The sequence below is a fragment of the Lepus europaeus genome, chromosome 10 (genome assembly GCF_033115175.1).
Source record: "Lepus europaeus isolate LE1 chromosome 10, mLepTim1.pri, whole genome shotgun sequence".
NCBI lineage: Eukaryota > Metazoa > Chordata > Mammalia > Lagomorpha > Leporidae > Lepus > Lepus europaeus.
In genome coordinates this window covers 19,264,358-19,278,921 of record NC_084836.1, presented here as the reverse complement: position 1 = coordinate 19,278,921, position 14,564 = coordinate 19,264,358, and the positions used below count along the sequence as shown (strand labels likewise).

Here is a 14,564-nt window from a genome sequence, read left to right as displayed (position 1 = left end):
TCTCTTGTGAAATGTCAACCCTAGCGCTTTGCCCATCTTTAAGAGAGTTATTTGTTTTCTTGTTATAGTGTATGCAGTCCTTGTGTATTTTGGCTATTAGCCCTTTATGTAATGCACAACTTGCAAGTATTTTCTCCCAATCTCTGGGTTATGTCTTCACTTTGTTAATTTGTTTCCTTTGCTTTGCAGAAGTTTTTGGTTTTATGCAAGTCCATTTGTGTATTTTTGCTTTCTACACCTGTGCTTTTGGAGTTAAATCCAAGAAATCTCTGTCCAGATCAGTGTCATTGAGCTTTTCCCCTACAATTTTTTTCTAGTATTTTAATAGATTTGGGTTTTATGTTTAAGTCTTTAACACAGTTTGTGGTGATCCTTGTATAAAGAATGAGATAGGGGTCAATTTTCACTCTTCTGTATGTGTATATGCAGCTTTCCCAACACCATTTACTGAACAGTTCATCCTCTTTCCATTGTATATTCTTGGCACCTTTGTCAACAATCATAGATAAGTGTGCTTATTTCTGGGTTGTCTTGTTCCATTGGTCAATGTGTACTATGCTCTTTTTTTTGTTTATTTTAAGAATTTATTTTATTTATTTGAAAGGCAGCATTACAGAGAAAGAGACCAATCTTCCATCTACTAGTTCATTCCCCAAATGGCCATGGTGGCCCAGGACCGGGCCAGACAGAAGCTAGGAGCCAAGAGTTTCTTTCAGGTCTCCCACGTGAGCTCAGAGGCCCAAGGACTTGGGGCATCCTCTGCTGCTTTTCCAGAAGCATTCGCAGGGAGCTGGATTGGAAGTGGAGCAGCTGGATACAAACTAGTGCCAAATGGGATGCTGGGGTTGCAGGCAGAGGCTTCACCTGTTAGGCCTCAATGCAGGCCCCTACCATGCTCTTTTGATTGCTATATCTTTGTACCATATTTTGAGATCCAGCATGTGATATCTACTGCTTTGTTCTATTTAAGCTTACGAGATCGGGCGCGTTCTTCAGGGTGGTATGGCCGTAGACAATATCTACTACTTTGTTCTTGTGGAAGCAGATTGCTTTGGCTATCTGGGTCTTTTGTGCTTCCAAATGATTTTGAGTTTTTCTATACCTGTGAAGAATGACACTGGGATTTTGAGGCAATAGCAATGAGTTTGTAGATTGCTTGGGGGAAGTATGGACATTTTAACAATACTAATTCTTCTAACATACAAACATGGGATAATGGGACATCTTTCTATTTATTTGTATCATCTTCAATTTCCTTCATCAGTGTTTCTTTGCTTTCAGTATATAGGTCTTTCACTTCCTTGCTTAAATTTACTCCAAAGTACTATTTCATTTTTGACATTACTATAAATGGGATTATTTTCTTCTTTTTCAGACTGCTTGTTGTTAGTGTAGCATATCAGATAGAAATGCTACTAAACAATAGTGAAAATAATTGTATTGTATTGTATCCTGGAACTTAACTGTGAATTTGTTTATTAGTTCTAATCTAACAGTTTTTTTGGTGGGGTCTTGGATTTCCTGTATATAAGATCATGATAACAAGTGTTTGTGAGGATGTGGAGAAAAGGAAACCTTAAATACTGTTGGTGGGAATGTAAATTAGTACAATCATTTTGGAAACAGTATGGGGGTTCTTCAAAAAACTAAAGATAGAATTAACCATCTGATCCAACATTACAATCCCACTCCTGGGTATATATCCAAAGGAATTGAAATCAGGGTGCATAAGTGATGCATGCATTCCCATGTTCACTGCATCATTATTCAAAATAGCCAAGATTTTGAAAAAACCTAAGGGTTCTTAAACAGATGGATTTTAAATTTGAGTTATGCACATATCTATATCTATAAGGTAGATAGCTAGGTAGAGGGATAGACAGATTTGATACAGATAGGTAGATAACATGTTGGAATACTACTCAGCTTTAATGAAAAAAAATAGCAAAAAATTCTGTCACTTGCGTAAAATGGATGGATGAACCTAGAAGACATATATGTTAAGTGAAATGAGTTGGACAAATACCACCGGGTGTCACTTACGTGGAATCTAAGAATGTTGAATTCACAGAAACAGAGGGTAGAATAGTGATTCCCAGAGGTGGGAAGGGGGCGTGGTTGGGGAAAGGGAGATGTTGGTCAGTGAGTTGTAAAGTAACAATTAAGTAGGACAGGTTCCACTGCATAGCAGGGTGACTATAGCTGTAATAATACATATGTCAAAATGACTAAAAGAAGATTTTTAAATGTTCTAATCCTAAAGAGATAATAAAATTTGAGGTGATGGGTCTGTGACTTTTCTTTGATCACTGCATGACATAATACACACACACTGAATGCACTGAACTAACACATTTTACTCTTTGAACTAAAAATAAAGTTTTTTAAAAAATTGGTGGATATCCTGAATCTGTATATTTCCACTGCACTTTCACCCATGGTCTGTAACCCTGTGGCACTGCATATGCAGATAAGGAAAATGTCACCTTCCTTAATGATGATAAAACTCTCAAAAGTTACACCTCCTATAAATCATTCCCTTGCATTTCATTCTTGCCTTGGGTAGATTTTGGGGCTACTGTGTCTTGTTATCCTTCCAGAAAGCCACAGGGAGGTGCTGTTGCCTCATAATCGCAACTCAGGCCCAAACCTTGAACATGGTCTCTTCTCTTGAAATGATCCAGTTGAGACCAGGCTAGAACAGTTGGAGGAAGAAAAAACAAAAAAGACTTTGATAGAGGTAAGAGACTAGCAAATAATAAACTGATAGGAGACCTGGGATATAGGCAGTCTGGCATCGAGACTGGTTTATTCTCCACATTCCGCAAGAAACCCTTCGAAGAGACCCTTTCTTCCTACCTCCTGCTTGGCAGATGGATGGATCTGCCATCTGCTCTATCACAAAGCATGGAAGCTTTCTAGACTATGTGGGCTATTTCCCATTCAGGTCAGACCCAGGGCTCCGTGGGGCCTTCCCTTTGGGATTTGTGGAATTCTCAGCCTCTCCTTTCCCTTTGTGTCCTCTTGGTGCCTTTCCTTCCCTGGGCACTGTGGCATAGTAGGGTAAACCTCCTCTGCCTGTGGGCAGGCATCCCAAGTGGGTGCTGGTTCAAGTCCCAGCTGCTCCTCTTCTGATCCAGCTCTCTGCTTATGGCCTAGGAAGGCAGTGGAAGATGACCCAAGTGCTTGGGCCTCTGCATCCGTGTGGGAGACCCAGAAGAAGCTCCTAGCTCCTGGCTTCAGCTCAGCTCTGGCCGTTAAGGCCATTTGGGGAGTGAACCAGCAGATGGAAGACCTCTCTCTCTCTTTCTCTCTAACTCTGCTTCTCAAAAAAATGAATAAATCTTAAAAAAAGAAAAAGAAAGAGAAGACACTGTAGACTCAGAATGACTCCATGCAGGCCATCTTTCCCCCCCATTCAATTCTTCCAACTCATAAGACGTAAGTAAATGGGACACTCTCCTTTTCCTCACCCCAGTCTTCCCTATAGGAAACACTCTATGGGGCAGTCCTCCTCAAAGGCATCTCCCTATTAACTGAAGGGAACAGCCAAATGCATTAGTGGATGGCAGCACGAATTATAATACGTAGACTGAAAGGCAACCTGCATGTTCTAAATACACATCAGCTTACACAAAGCCTAAATGCACATCCTTCCTCCGTTTTTCCCTCCTTTCTCCTCCTTCTGTTTCTTTCTACTACCCCTGTCCAAAGTGGAATATGCCACACAGCCTGAGTAACAAGTATTAAGTGAAACATATGATTTCTTCTGTCACTAAGCTTCAATTCTATTAAGATTTAATCAGATTTATAAATTCTATTAACATGTAATGCAAAGTTACTTGATAGCTGAGCAGTCAGCAATTTATTGATAGTTGAGGAAATTGTCACAGACATTGTAAAGAATGCTATATACTCACCATAAATGATTTCATGAAGGCATGGAAAAACACTTGTTTTCCTGGTGCCTAGAACCATGCTTAATAAATATTTGCTAGGTGAATGTATGAATATAATTTGGATAAGATATCAATTTTAAAAATAAGGTACACATTTATATTGAAGAAGGAGCCATATTTATTTATTAAGCAATTTAAAATAAAATATATGTGTCTGAAATCCAATCCTGAGCATTGCGGCACAGCAGGTTCAACCACCCCTTGGGACACAGGCATCCTGTATCAGAGTGCTGGCTCGGTCACAGCTACTCCACTTCTGATCCAGCTTCCTGCTAAGGCTCCTGGAAAGCAGTGGATGACAGCTCAGGTCCATTGAGTTCTTGCCACTCATGTGGGAGATCAGATGGAGTTCTGCCTGCTTGCTTCAGCCTGGCCCTGTTCTGGCTGTTGTGGGCATTTGGGGAGTGAACCAGTGATGCAAAGTGCCCTCCTCTCATTCTGCCTTTCAAATAAATAACTAAATCTTCTTTAAAAAATCCAATCCTATAAAAATATGTGTGTGTATTAACAAAAACAAAAGGAAAGATAATTCACGAGTTGAGGAGACGGGACTGGGGGGAATTTTTCCCCATCCTGCTTTTAATCATGTTATATTGTGTTTATAATTTCTCCCATCCAAGAGCTAACCAGGCCCGACCCTGCTTAGCTTCCAAGATCAGACGAGATCAAACATGTTCAGGGTAGGATGACCATAGACTATGCTTATAATATCTATGAGTATGACATGCATGGAGGATGAACAGATATTCCCATGAACGATTCCTTAAGAAAAGGACCCAGGATGAGTTTTTGGAAGAAAATAAATTTTCCAGTTACCCTTCAGAAGTTTCCTAAATCCTGTTTTAAAGTGACTTCTATTGGCTTATTCTAAAATGATCAGGCGTTTCTCTTAGGGACTTCTATTTCAAACCATAAAACTTCAGCTCCCTTCCTTTATAGCCCTTTTGTATAAAGTTATATCTCAGGTTAAGTCACTGCCTGCAATGGCATCCCATATGGGTGCTGGTTCGAGTCCCGATTGCTCCACCTCACATCCAGTTCACTGCTAATGTTCCTGGGAAAGCAGCTGAAGATGTCCCAAGTGCTTGGTCTCCTGCACCCATGTGGGAGACCAGGATGAAGCTCCCAGCTCCTGGCTCCTAGCTTTGACTTGACCCAGTCCTGGGATATGCAGCCATTTGGGGAGTGAACCAGCAGATAGAACATCTCTCTATCTCTCCCTCCGTCTCTCTTTCTGTAACTCTGCCTTTCAAATGAACAAAAATTTAAACATTTTAAAAGTTACATCTCATGGAAGAATGCATGCATTGTGTGGGTCCCGGATTCTGGCGGGTCCTTCCGCTCAGGCTGGGTGAAGCACTTCCGGGTCGCTGCCAGCTGCCGCTTCCCAGCGCGTCTAGGAGCCATGTCCACCTTGTTCCCTTCCCTCTTCCCTCGTGTGACTGGGACACTGTGGTTTAATCTGGATCGACCCTGTGTGGAGGAGACAGAGCTGCAGCAGCAGGAACAGCAGCAGCAGGCGTGGCTCCAAAGCATCCAGAGAAAGGCAACAATCTGGTACCTATCGGCAAGCCAGCCTCAGAGCACTGTGATGATGAGGAAGAAGGAGATGATGAAGACGATAAGGACAGTGAAGAGGACTCATAGGATGACGAGGACATGCAGGACATGGATGAGATGAATGACTACAACGAGTCACCTGATGATGGAGAGGTCAGTGAGGTGGACATGGAAGGCAACCAACAGGATCAGGGCCAGTGGTTGGTCTAGGTAGACAAGGCAGGGTGGCCTCAGGGAGATTCCAGGCCAACCCAACCTACCTTGCACCCCCAACCCCCAAGCCCACAGCCTGCAGAACCAGCTGATGTCCCCAGTGCCTGATAGCTCATCCTTGGGCACTTCCTCAGCTGCTGCCCGGACCTGGTCTCCTTGGCTCTCCCAGGCCATGAGTCTGCTCTTAAATCCCCAGGGCCTGAGCCCACCCTACCTTCTTGGCCAGTACTTTACCCTTTGGCTACTGGGTCTGGTCTCTATCTAACCCTCTTTAATAAAGACACAGGACTGATTTTTTCTGGAAAAAAAAAAATTACATCTCATGGAGGCTTACTATAAAAACTGTGTGAATTTTTTCACACTCCAGTTACTGAATTGCTTCTTATTTTTTAAAAAGATTTATTTATTTTATTTTAAAGGCAGAGTTACAGAGAGGCAGAGAGATAGAAGTCTTCCATCTGCTGGTTCACTCTCCAGATGGCCACAATGGCCAGAGCTGTGCCAATCAGAAGCCAGGAGCCAGGAACTTCTTCCTGGTCTTCCCATGTGGGTGCAGGGGCCCAAGGACTTGGGCCATCTTCTGCTGCTTTCCCAGGCCACAGCAGAGAGCTGGATTGGAAGTGGAGTAGCCGGAGTTCGAACCAGCACCCATATGGGATGTTGGCAGTGCAGGTGGTGCCTTTACCTGCTACGCCACAGTGCTGGTCCCAACTTTCTTATTTCTTAACTGATGACACTTTCCCACTGATTCTTTGAAGTGAATAGACACATGGTACAACCCTTGAAAAATGTAGAAAGTTGAGATTCAGAGGCCAGCACAGTGGCTCACTTTGCTGGTCCTCTGCCTGTGGTGCAAGCACCCCGGGTTCTAGTCCTGGCTGGGGCGCCGGGTACTAGTCCCGGTTGTTCCTCTTCCAGTCCAGCTCTCTGCTGTGGCCCAGGAGTGCAGTGGGGGATGGCCCAAGTGCTTGGGTCCTGCACCCCATGGGAGACCAGGAGGAAGCACCCGGCTCCTGGCTTCGGATCGGCGCAGCACTGGCCATGGCGGCCATTTGGGGAGTGAACCAGCAGGAAGAAGACTTTCTCTCTCTCTCTCACTGTCTATAACTCTCTCTCTCTCTCTCTCTCTCTCTCACTGTCTAACTCTGCCTTTCAAAAAATAAAAAAATAAACAAAAGTTGAGATTCAGAAAGGTCAGGCAACCTGTCACTGGTCGTGCACCCAGGAGTGATGGAGCTGGAAAAAAACATTCTGAGTGCATGTACAGGCCTTCTTTCACTTCATAGTTAGAGCATGCAATGATAGAATATCCCAAAGTGAAAATCAGCACAAATTTGGAGCTAGAGTTGCAGTAAATGGTGTAGACCTATAAAGCCATGATGTCCTCTCATTTATTATGTTTATCTTTTATTTTATTTATTTTTATTATAAATATTATTTGTTTATTTGAGAGAAGAGAGAAAGCAAACTTCCTTCCATCTAGCTTCCATCTAGCTGCCCAAATTCCCACAATATCCAGGGGAGGGCCAGGGCAAAGCTAGGAGCCCTGAACTCAATCTGGGCCTCCCACTTGGGTGTGTTGGGACCCATTGTACTTGAGCCTTTATCTGCTGCCTCCCAGGTTGTATGTAACAGGAAGCTGGATCAGAAAGTGGAGCCAAAAGTTAAAGCCAGGACCCCTGACATGGGATGTGGGCTTTCCAAGCAGCGTCTCAACTGCTGTGCTAAATGCACCACCCTATATCTTCTCATATAAAACAGAAGAGATGAGATGTTTCTGTGAATGGCGTTAGATACCTGCTGGTCCCCATGCTACTCCCAGAGGCTGAGTGCTCTTCCGTTGGCTGCTGCCATTTCTTCCCTCTCTCTTGTTAAGTTTGTGTGGTCTCTTTGCCTCTCCCACCAGCGGCTTACATTTATTTTGGAGTTAACAGAAATATTTTAATGTCTGAAATAAATCATATTTCTTATAATTTTGTGTCCACAACTCTAAGCCAAAGACACCCTTGCAATACACTGAAAAAGTGTTGTAAGTTGGGTGGGTGACTGTCTCTTCAGTTTATACCTGGATAGATTTTTAAGAGCTTTGATGGATTCAAGAAAGAAAGAAGACTGTGGGTAGGAATTGGGTGTGCTGTCAGTCACAGCGAGGTATCCCAGCACTGCAAAGTAAAGAACCCCAAGGTTGTCTGTGAGTGAAAGTGCTGATTTACCCAGGTTATGAATAGTTTAATAAGAAGCTGAACATGGAAAGATAATCTAGAACATTCTGATTTTGTCAATAGTGGGCCACATGATCCAAAAGTCAAACATGGAGGTCCACAGGAATATATTCATAGTGATCTTGAGTCAATAATCAGTGCCAAGACAAGACGTGGTTCAAAAACGGGACACATGCAAATTGTGCAAGAACACACTTTTGCACACAGTTTGAATCACCTGTCAGAAGTAACTTTATTCTTTACACCTGTAGGAAATAGTGAAGATTCTCTTTTACAAGCAAACCCACCCAGGATTTGCAGTGATGGGTTAATGAACAAAAGGCCCATGAATTCATATGTAGCTCAAGTGAACAAACTGAATTTCCTATATTAAACATTTTACAAGTAGGTGAAAAAAATGTTATATAACAGGACTATTTATGTAGGCAATTAAATTCTAGCGAGCCATGTGGTGAAACATCATATTTATAAGTGTTGGAGTCAGACTGATACCCCTTGGAACACTTGGTTTCTTCTTGTTAGCACTTACTAAAGGCCAGAGATTGGTTGGGCTGCTCTGGGCTTCAGGCAATAAAAAATAGTGACTCAAACTGGTTTAGAAAGTAAGAACATTTGTTATCTCACAGATCAATAAATCCAAAGCAAGAGTGATCCACAATCATCGAGCATTATTGCTCTGGCTTCATTTTTTGGGTGAATCTTTTGTCTTCCTTTCTTGCCATTGGTCCTAGCCTCAGGCTGGGACTAAGATTATTTCTGCAGTTGCAGGCTGTCTCAATGCAGCAGTGTCCAGAGGCAGAGATAGAAAAGGTCATTTGTTCTGGTGTCTGCGTTGTATTCTAAGGAATTTTTTTTTTTTTTTTTTTTTTTTGGACAGGCAGAGTGGATAGTGAGAGAGAGACAGAGAGAAAGGTCTTCCTTTTTGCCGTTGGTTCACCCTCCAATGGCCGCTGCGGCCGGCGCATCCCGCCGATCCGAAGCCAGGAGCCAGGTGCTTCTCCTGGTCTCCCATGTGGGTGCAGGGCCCAAGGACTTGGGCCATCCTCCACTGCCTTCCCGGGCCATAGCAGAGAGCTGGCCTGGAAGAGGGGCAACCGGGATAGAGTCCAGCGCCCCAACCGGGACTAGAACCTGGTGTGCTAGCGCCGCAAGGCGGAGGATTAGCCTGTTGAGCCATGGCGCCGGCCTATTCTAAGGAAATTTTTTAAAAAGATTTTTATTTATTTATTTGACAGGTAGAGTTACAGACAGTGAGAGAGACAGAGAGAGAGAGACAGAGAGAAAGGTCTTCCTTCCGTTGGTTCACTCCCCAAATGGCCGCAACGGCCAGAGCTATGCTGATCCGAAGCCAGGAGCCAGGTGCTTCCTCCTGGTCTCCCATGCGTGTGCAGGGGCCCAAGCACTTGGGCCATCCTCCACTGTCTAAGAAAACTTTGCAGAAGCCCCTGGGACTCTTCTTCCATGTCTTATTTTTTTTTTTTTTAAAAAAGACTTATTTATTTATTTGAAAGTCAGAGTTGCAGAGAGAGAGAGAGAGAGAGAGAGAGAGAGAGAGAAGTCTTCCTCCACTGGTTCATTCCCCAGTTGGCCACAACGGCCAAAGTTGAGCCGATCCAAAGCCAGGAGCCAGGAGCTTCTTCTGAGTCTTCCCACGCGGGTTCAGGGGTCCAAGCACTTGGGCCATCTTTTGCTGCTTTCCCAGGCCACAGCAGAGAGCTGGATCTAGATCAGCAGCCATGAGGTCGATGGGTGCTCGTCTCAGTAAGTTCTTCTCTACTTGCAGGCACTGTTGTAAGGAAGAATCAGGCTGCAATAGATGCTCTCTCTTCTGTGAGAGCAGCTTCAAAGTTTTTGAGCAAAGGGCTGGCTTTCATTGCCAGTCTTCTTTTTCCAAACAGCTGTCACACGGTTACCAATCCAAAGATGCCTCTGTTTATGTCATCTCACAAGTAACTCAACAGAGCTGGCGCAGCCTCATTGTTGCCCCCAGAAACTATTGGAAAAGGGGCTCCTCATTAATTTAGATTTAGACATATGCTTATGATTGCCTGCAACAAAAGCCAGGAAATTGATGAACTAGAACATTCAACTCTTACACTGGGAGATTGTTTCGGCTTCTTAGGAAGACTCACAGGGTCAGGAACTCCCCAAACATAGGAAGAGGTTCAGATGCTGGGCAGCCAAAAGAATAATCAGAGTTCAGTCGAATTTGTGCCATAATAACAAGGATGAGGACATGTATAGTTTAATTTTTAAAGACCTTTGATCCACCTGGCTAATACCCAAAAATGCTCTTTGTTCTTAGCACTTCTGTGGCCACAGAAATTTAAACAGTTCATAATAAGCTTTTCTGTATCTTTCTGAGAAGGCAATTTCAGTACAATGCTTAAATTCTCCAAATATATAATAAAATTTTAACTGGGCTTCACTTTAATATAATATGGTGGGGGGCTGGCCATTTTAGGGGTCAGAAAATCAAATATTATGACCTGGAAAATAGTTTTCTTAGAGGAATATTCCAATATCCTGACTTTCCTCTATCCTGAGGTTCTTAGAGCAGATGGCATTCTCAAGAAACATTCTCAGTGTTCACTGAGAGTTGTGTTTTTTTATACCTCACCTTGCTCTTGAACCTAAGTCAGAGACATTCTGACTCAATTTTTTCTTCATAATAAACCTGTGATCTCCTATTAGATGGAATCATTGCCTTTCTGGACAGACGGCTTAGGGATGCAACTACTTCATTTACAGATTTTCAGTTATTCACCCCACTTTCAACCCTACGTTGACTTCTGCTTTCCGTGATAGCTGGTATCTCCAAATTCTGCATTTCACAGGCAGAGGCAAATCAGCTTTGTTTTTAAGTTTTCCCTTCTGTGGACACATAGGTTGTTTTCTCTTCCTGGCCAAAGTAGTTACTGTCCCTCCATTGAATCATTCATGGATCTGTTTCTATTGCATATTTTTCCTTCAGATTTCATTTCTTGGCATGTCTGGTAAATTTTTTTAAAGATTTATTTATTTATTTGAAAGTCAGAATTACACGAAGAGAGAGGGAAAGGCAGAGAGAAGAGAGAGAGGTCTTCCATTTGCTGGTTCACTCCCCCAGTTAGCTGCAATGGCTGGAGTTGCACCAATCCGAAGCCAGGAGCCAGAAGCTTCTTCCAGGTCTCCCACGCGGTGCAGAGGCCCAAGGACTTGGGCCATCTTCCACTGCTTTCCCAGGCCATAGCAGAGAGCTGTATCAGAAGTGGAGTGGCCAGGACTTGAACCAGCGCCCATATGGGATGCCAGCACTGCAGGCGGCAGCCTTACCCACATCGGCCCCATGTCTGGTAATTTTTAATTGAATGCTAGATATTGCACATGGAAATTTATAGAGTTTCTGGATGATATAATATCCTCCAGAGATGATTTGTATTAGCTTTAGTTAGAAGATAGGTTAGGAACAAGTTGACTTAAACCAGTCAAGGACAACTAATCCAAGACTAGGTTTTAGGGGCTGATGTTGTGGCATAGCAGGTAAAGCCATGACCTGCATTGCCATCATCCCATATGGGTGCTGGTTCATGTCCCGGATGCTCCACTTCTGATCTAGCTCCCTGCTAATGGCCTGGGAAAAGCAGCAGATGATGCCCAAGTGCTTAGGCCCCCAGTACCCACATGGGAGACCTGGATAAACCTCCTGGTTCCTGATTTGGCCTGACCCAGCCCAAGGCATTGTGGCCATCTGGGGACTGAACCAATAGATAGAAGATCTCTTTCTCTGTTTCTCCCTCTTTTTCTGTAACTCTGACTTTCAAGTAGATAAATAAATCTCTATTTAGAAAAGAAGCAAATAGACCAAGTTTTAGTCTTTATAAGGTTTGGCTTATTTCATTTTACTTTGTTTCCTAGAGGTAGCTTCACACAGATATTATAACTTTAAATATTTCACCTTAATGTGTCTACTATATGGTTTTAAAAAGGCATCAGCTGAAAACTTCATAAACCTACACTTCTCAAACTTTCCAGGAATAAGAGAAAATGTGCCATGTTGTGGTATCATAATTCATGAATGACTAATTATTGGCTTTTTAGTTATGTTTGGTTTCTGTTTTTTAATCCTCATTAATCAAATATAAAAACATTTATTTACCCATTTATTCATTCATTTATATTTGAAAGGCAGAGAGAGAGAGAGATTTTTCATCCTCTGATTCACTCCCCAAATGCCTGCAGTAGCTAGGGCTGGGCCAGGCCTAAGCCAGGGACCCAGAACTCAATCCAAGTCTCCCATGTGGGTGGCAGGGAGCCAAATACTAAAGCCACCATCAGCTGCCTTGCAGGGGGTGGACTAGCAAGAAGCTGGAATCAGAAGTGGGACCAGTACTAGAACCTAAGCACTCCAGTGGGATGCAGGAGTCCTAAGTGGCACCTTAAACACTGTACCAAATACGTCCCCCTCTCAAATACTGTTTTGTGTATTTAAACACCAAAAATTGTGGTCTGCTGCTTTTTAGTCTTTTTTGGAAATAACTGTATCGATTATCTACCTACCACATGATTTTTTAATTCATTGCCTATTTGTGTAAGCTATGTTTCCTTCAAAGACAGTGATGTGACATTAATTTTGTGTGACACATATTAAACCACTGAGAAATCAGTCCAAAGGGAGTGAGGTAATCAACCTAAGAAACATCAATATTTCCTAGAGTATTTAAAAGGAGTTATTATACTGCTATACTTTAAAATATTTAAAGCACTTTCAAATATAAGGAAAACCATCAGTTCTATGCATTTGGTCACAGGATATTAGTGTTCTTTTTTAGATTTCCCTGTACAACTGTTTTTCAGGGGCAAAAATAACCCAATATTTATTGTGGATATTTTTAGAAACAGTCATATGTAGAGACTGCATGATAACAAGATGATGTAGAAACATTTTTGTGAAGCAAGAATGTCCTATCATGTCCCCTGAGCAGCAAAAGGAAGATGTTGATCCAACTCATAAAAATATTTTTGCTATCTTGTTACCTCCATGAATAACTTGTTCTGCTTATTTGACTTAAGTGGAGTATGAAGAGACTCATTTTGGTTGGAATAAAGGAGAGATCTTTTAAACTTTTTAAGAAACCACATATAATTTTTGATGAGGGATATGTCACTACCTGAGGAATAATATGTGGGAGACAGGAAATCACAAGTAAATTAAACAGATAAAAGAGCATTACAATAAGGTTCACAGTGTGGAAAATGTTATTGACATAAGAAAATATGGTATTCTACTTTTTAAAAATGTGTGCAGTTGAGGAGTATTAAGTCTTGTCTGTGGATGCATAGCAGACTGGGCGTACAAAGTCTGAGTTTGAACCTTCAGTCTCGGAAAAATGACTTAAATTCTTTAGATACGATTTATTCATTGTTGTCATATTGTACAAAATAGAATGGTTGCAAGAGGATTCATTTTAAAAGTCTTTGTAAAGGGTCAAAGAGAGACAATATTTTGGGGAAAACTGTATATGCAGTCTTTGAATATCCGTAAGGTGAACCTTGTTTCTTCTCTGGACATTGGTTCTCCCCAGGGATTCGCTAAGACACCCACCCTCTCTGTGCCCACTTTGGAAAACCCACTTTGACTGTTTGTTTAGAAGGGGGCTCATATTACCCTTATGAGCATCTACATGGCCCTGTGCAGCTGGGCACAGTAATCCAGCCCTTACTATGGGCCAGGCACTCTGCCAAAGGCTTTTAAACCTTATCTCACTAAATCCACCAACAATCCAGTGGTGGTACCAATGGGTGTCTTGGGAGGTCTCTTGTGTCCACCAAATCTCCACCAGGTCCTCAAAATAAACAATCTAAGTAGGAACAAAACCAGCTGTAAACACATCTCCTCACATCTCCTTCCAACCACACTGCTGCTCCTAAGCCCTCGTTATATAGAAATTTTGGAACTCATATGCAATAATTATCATCCACACAGATAAAGAAAATGAGGGCCTGAAAGGCTATGTAATTGTCCCAGGGGATCACATATTAGGAATCGGCAGAGCTGGGGTTCAAGCCCAGGCTATCTGACTATACAAGCCTTGAACTTGACCATCAGGCTGTACTAAGCAAAGCTGTTGAAGTCAGTAAATTCATACTCACCCCTAGGATTAATTGTTCCTAGGAAATTCTGTTTGTTTGTTTGTTTGTTTTAAATACAAGGAGTCTTAAAACAGTTCAGTGGAAAGGCATATTATGGAGTGGACATTTTCCTAGTGGTTAAGATGCTTCTTTGAAAAACTGCCTCTCACATTGGAATGCCTGGCTGCACTTGTGATTCCTGCTTCTTGTTAATGTGCACTCTGGGAGATAGTAGATGATGGCTTAAGTACTTGAGTTCTTGTCACTCACGTGACAGACCCAGACTGGATTCTGAGCTCCTGGCTGCAGTCTGGCCCAGCCCTGGCTGTTGTGAACACTGGAGGGTGAACCAGAAAATGGAAGATCTTTGTCTCTCTTCCTCTCTCTCTCTCTATGTCTCTCTCTCCCCACCCCTTGCAAATAAACAAAATTTGAAAAGAGAAAATGCAAACTAAAAAAAATATGCATGGATTTCAAAAATTTCTTGCACCAAAATAAA

General features: G+C 42.4%; 1 pseudogene; it reads left to right on the top strand.

The window, feature by feature from the left end:
* The first annotated feature begins 5,355 nt into the window (after nucleotides 1-5,355).
* LOC133767573 (anaphase-promoting complex subunit 15-like) lies at nucleotides 5,356-5,729 on the top strand (annotated as a pseudogene).
* Nucleotides 5,730-14,564: the final 8,835 nt, after the last annotated feature.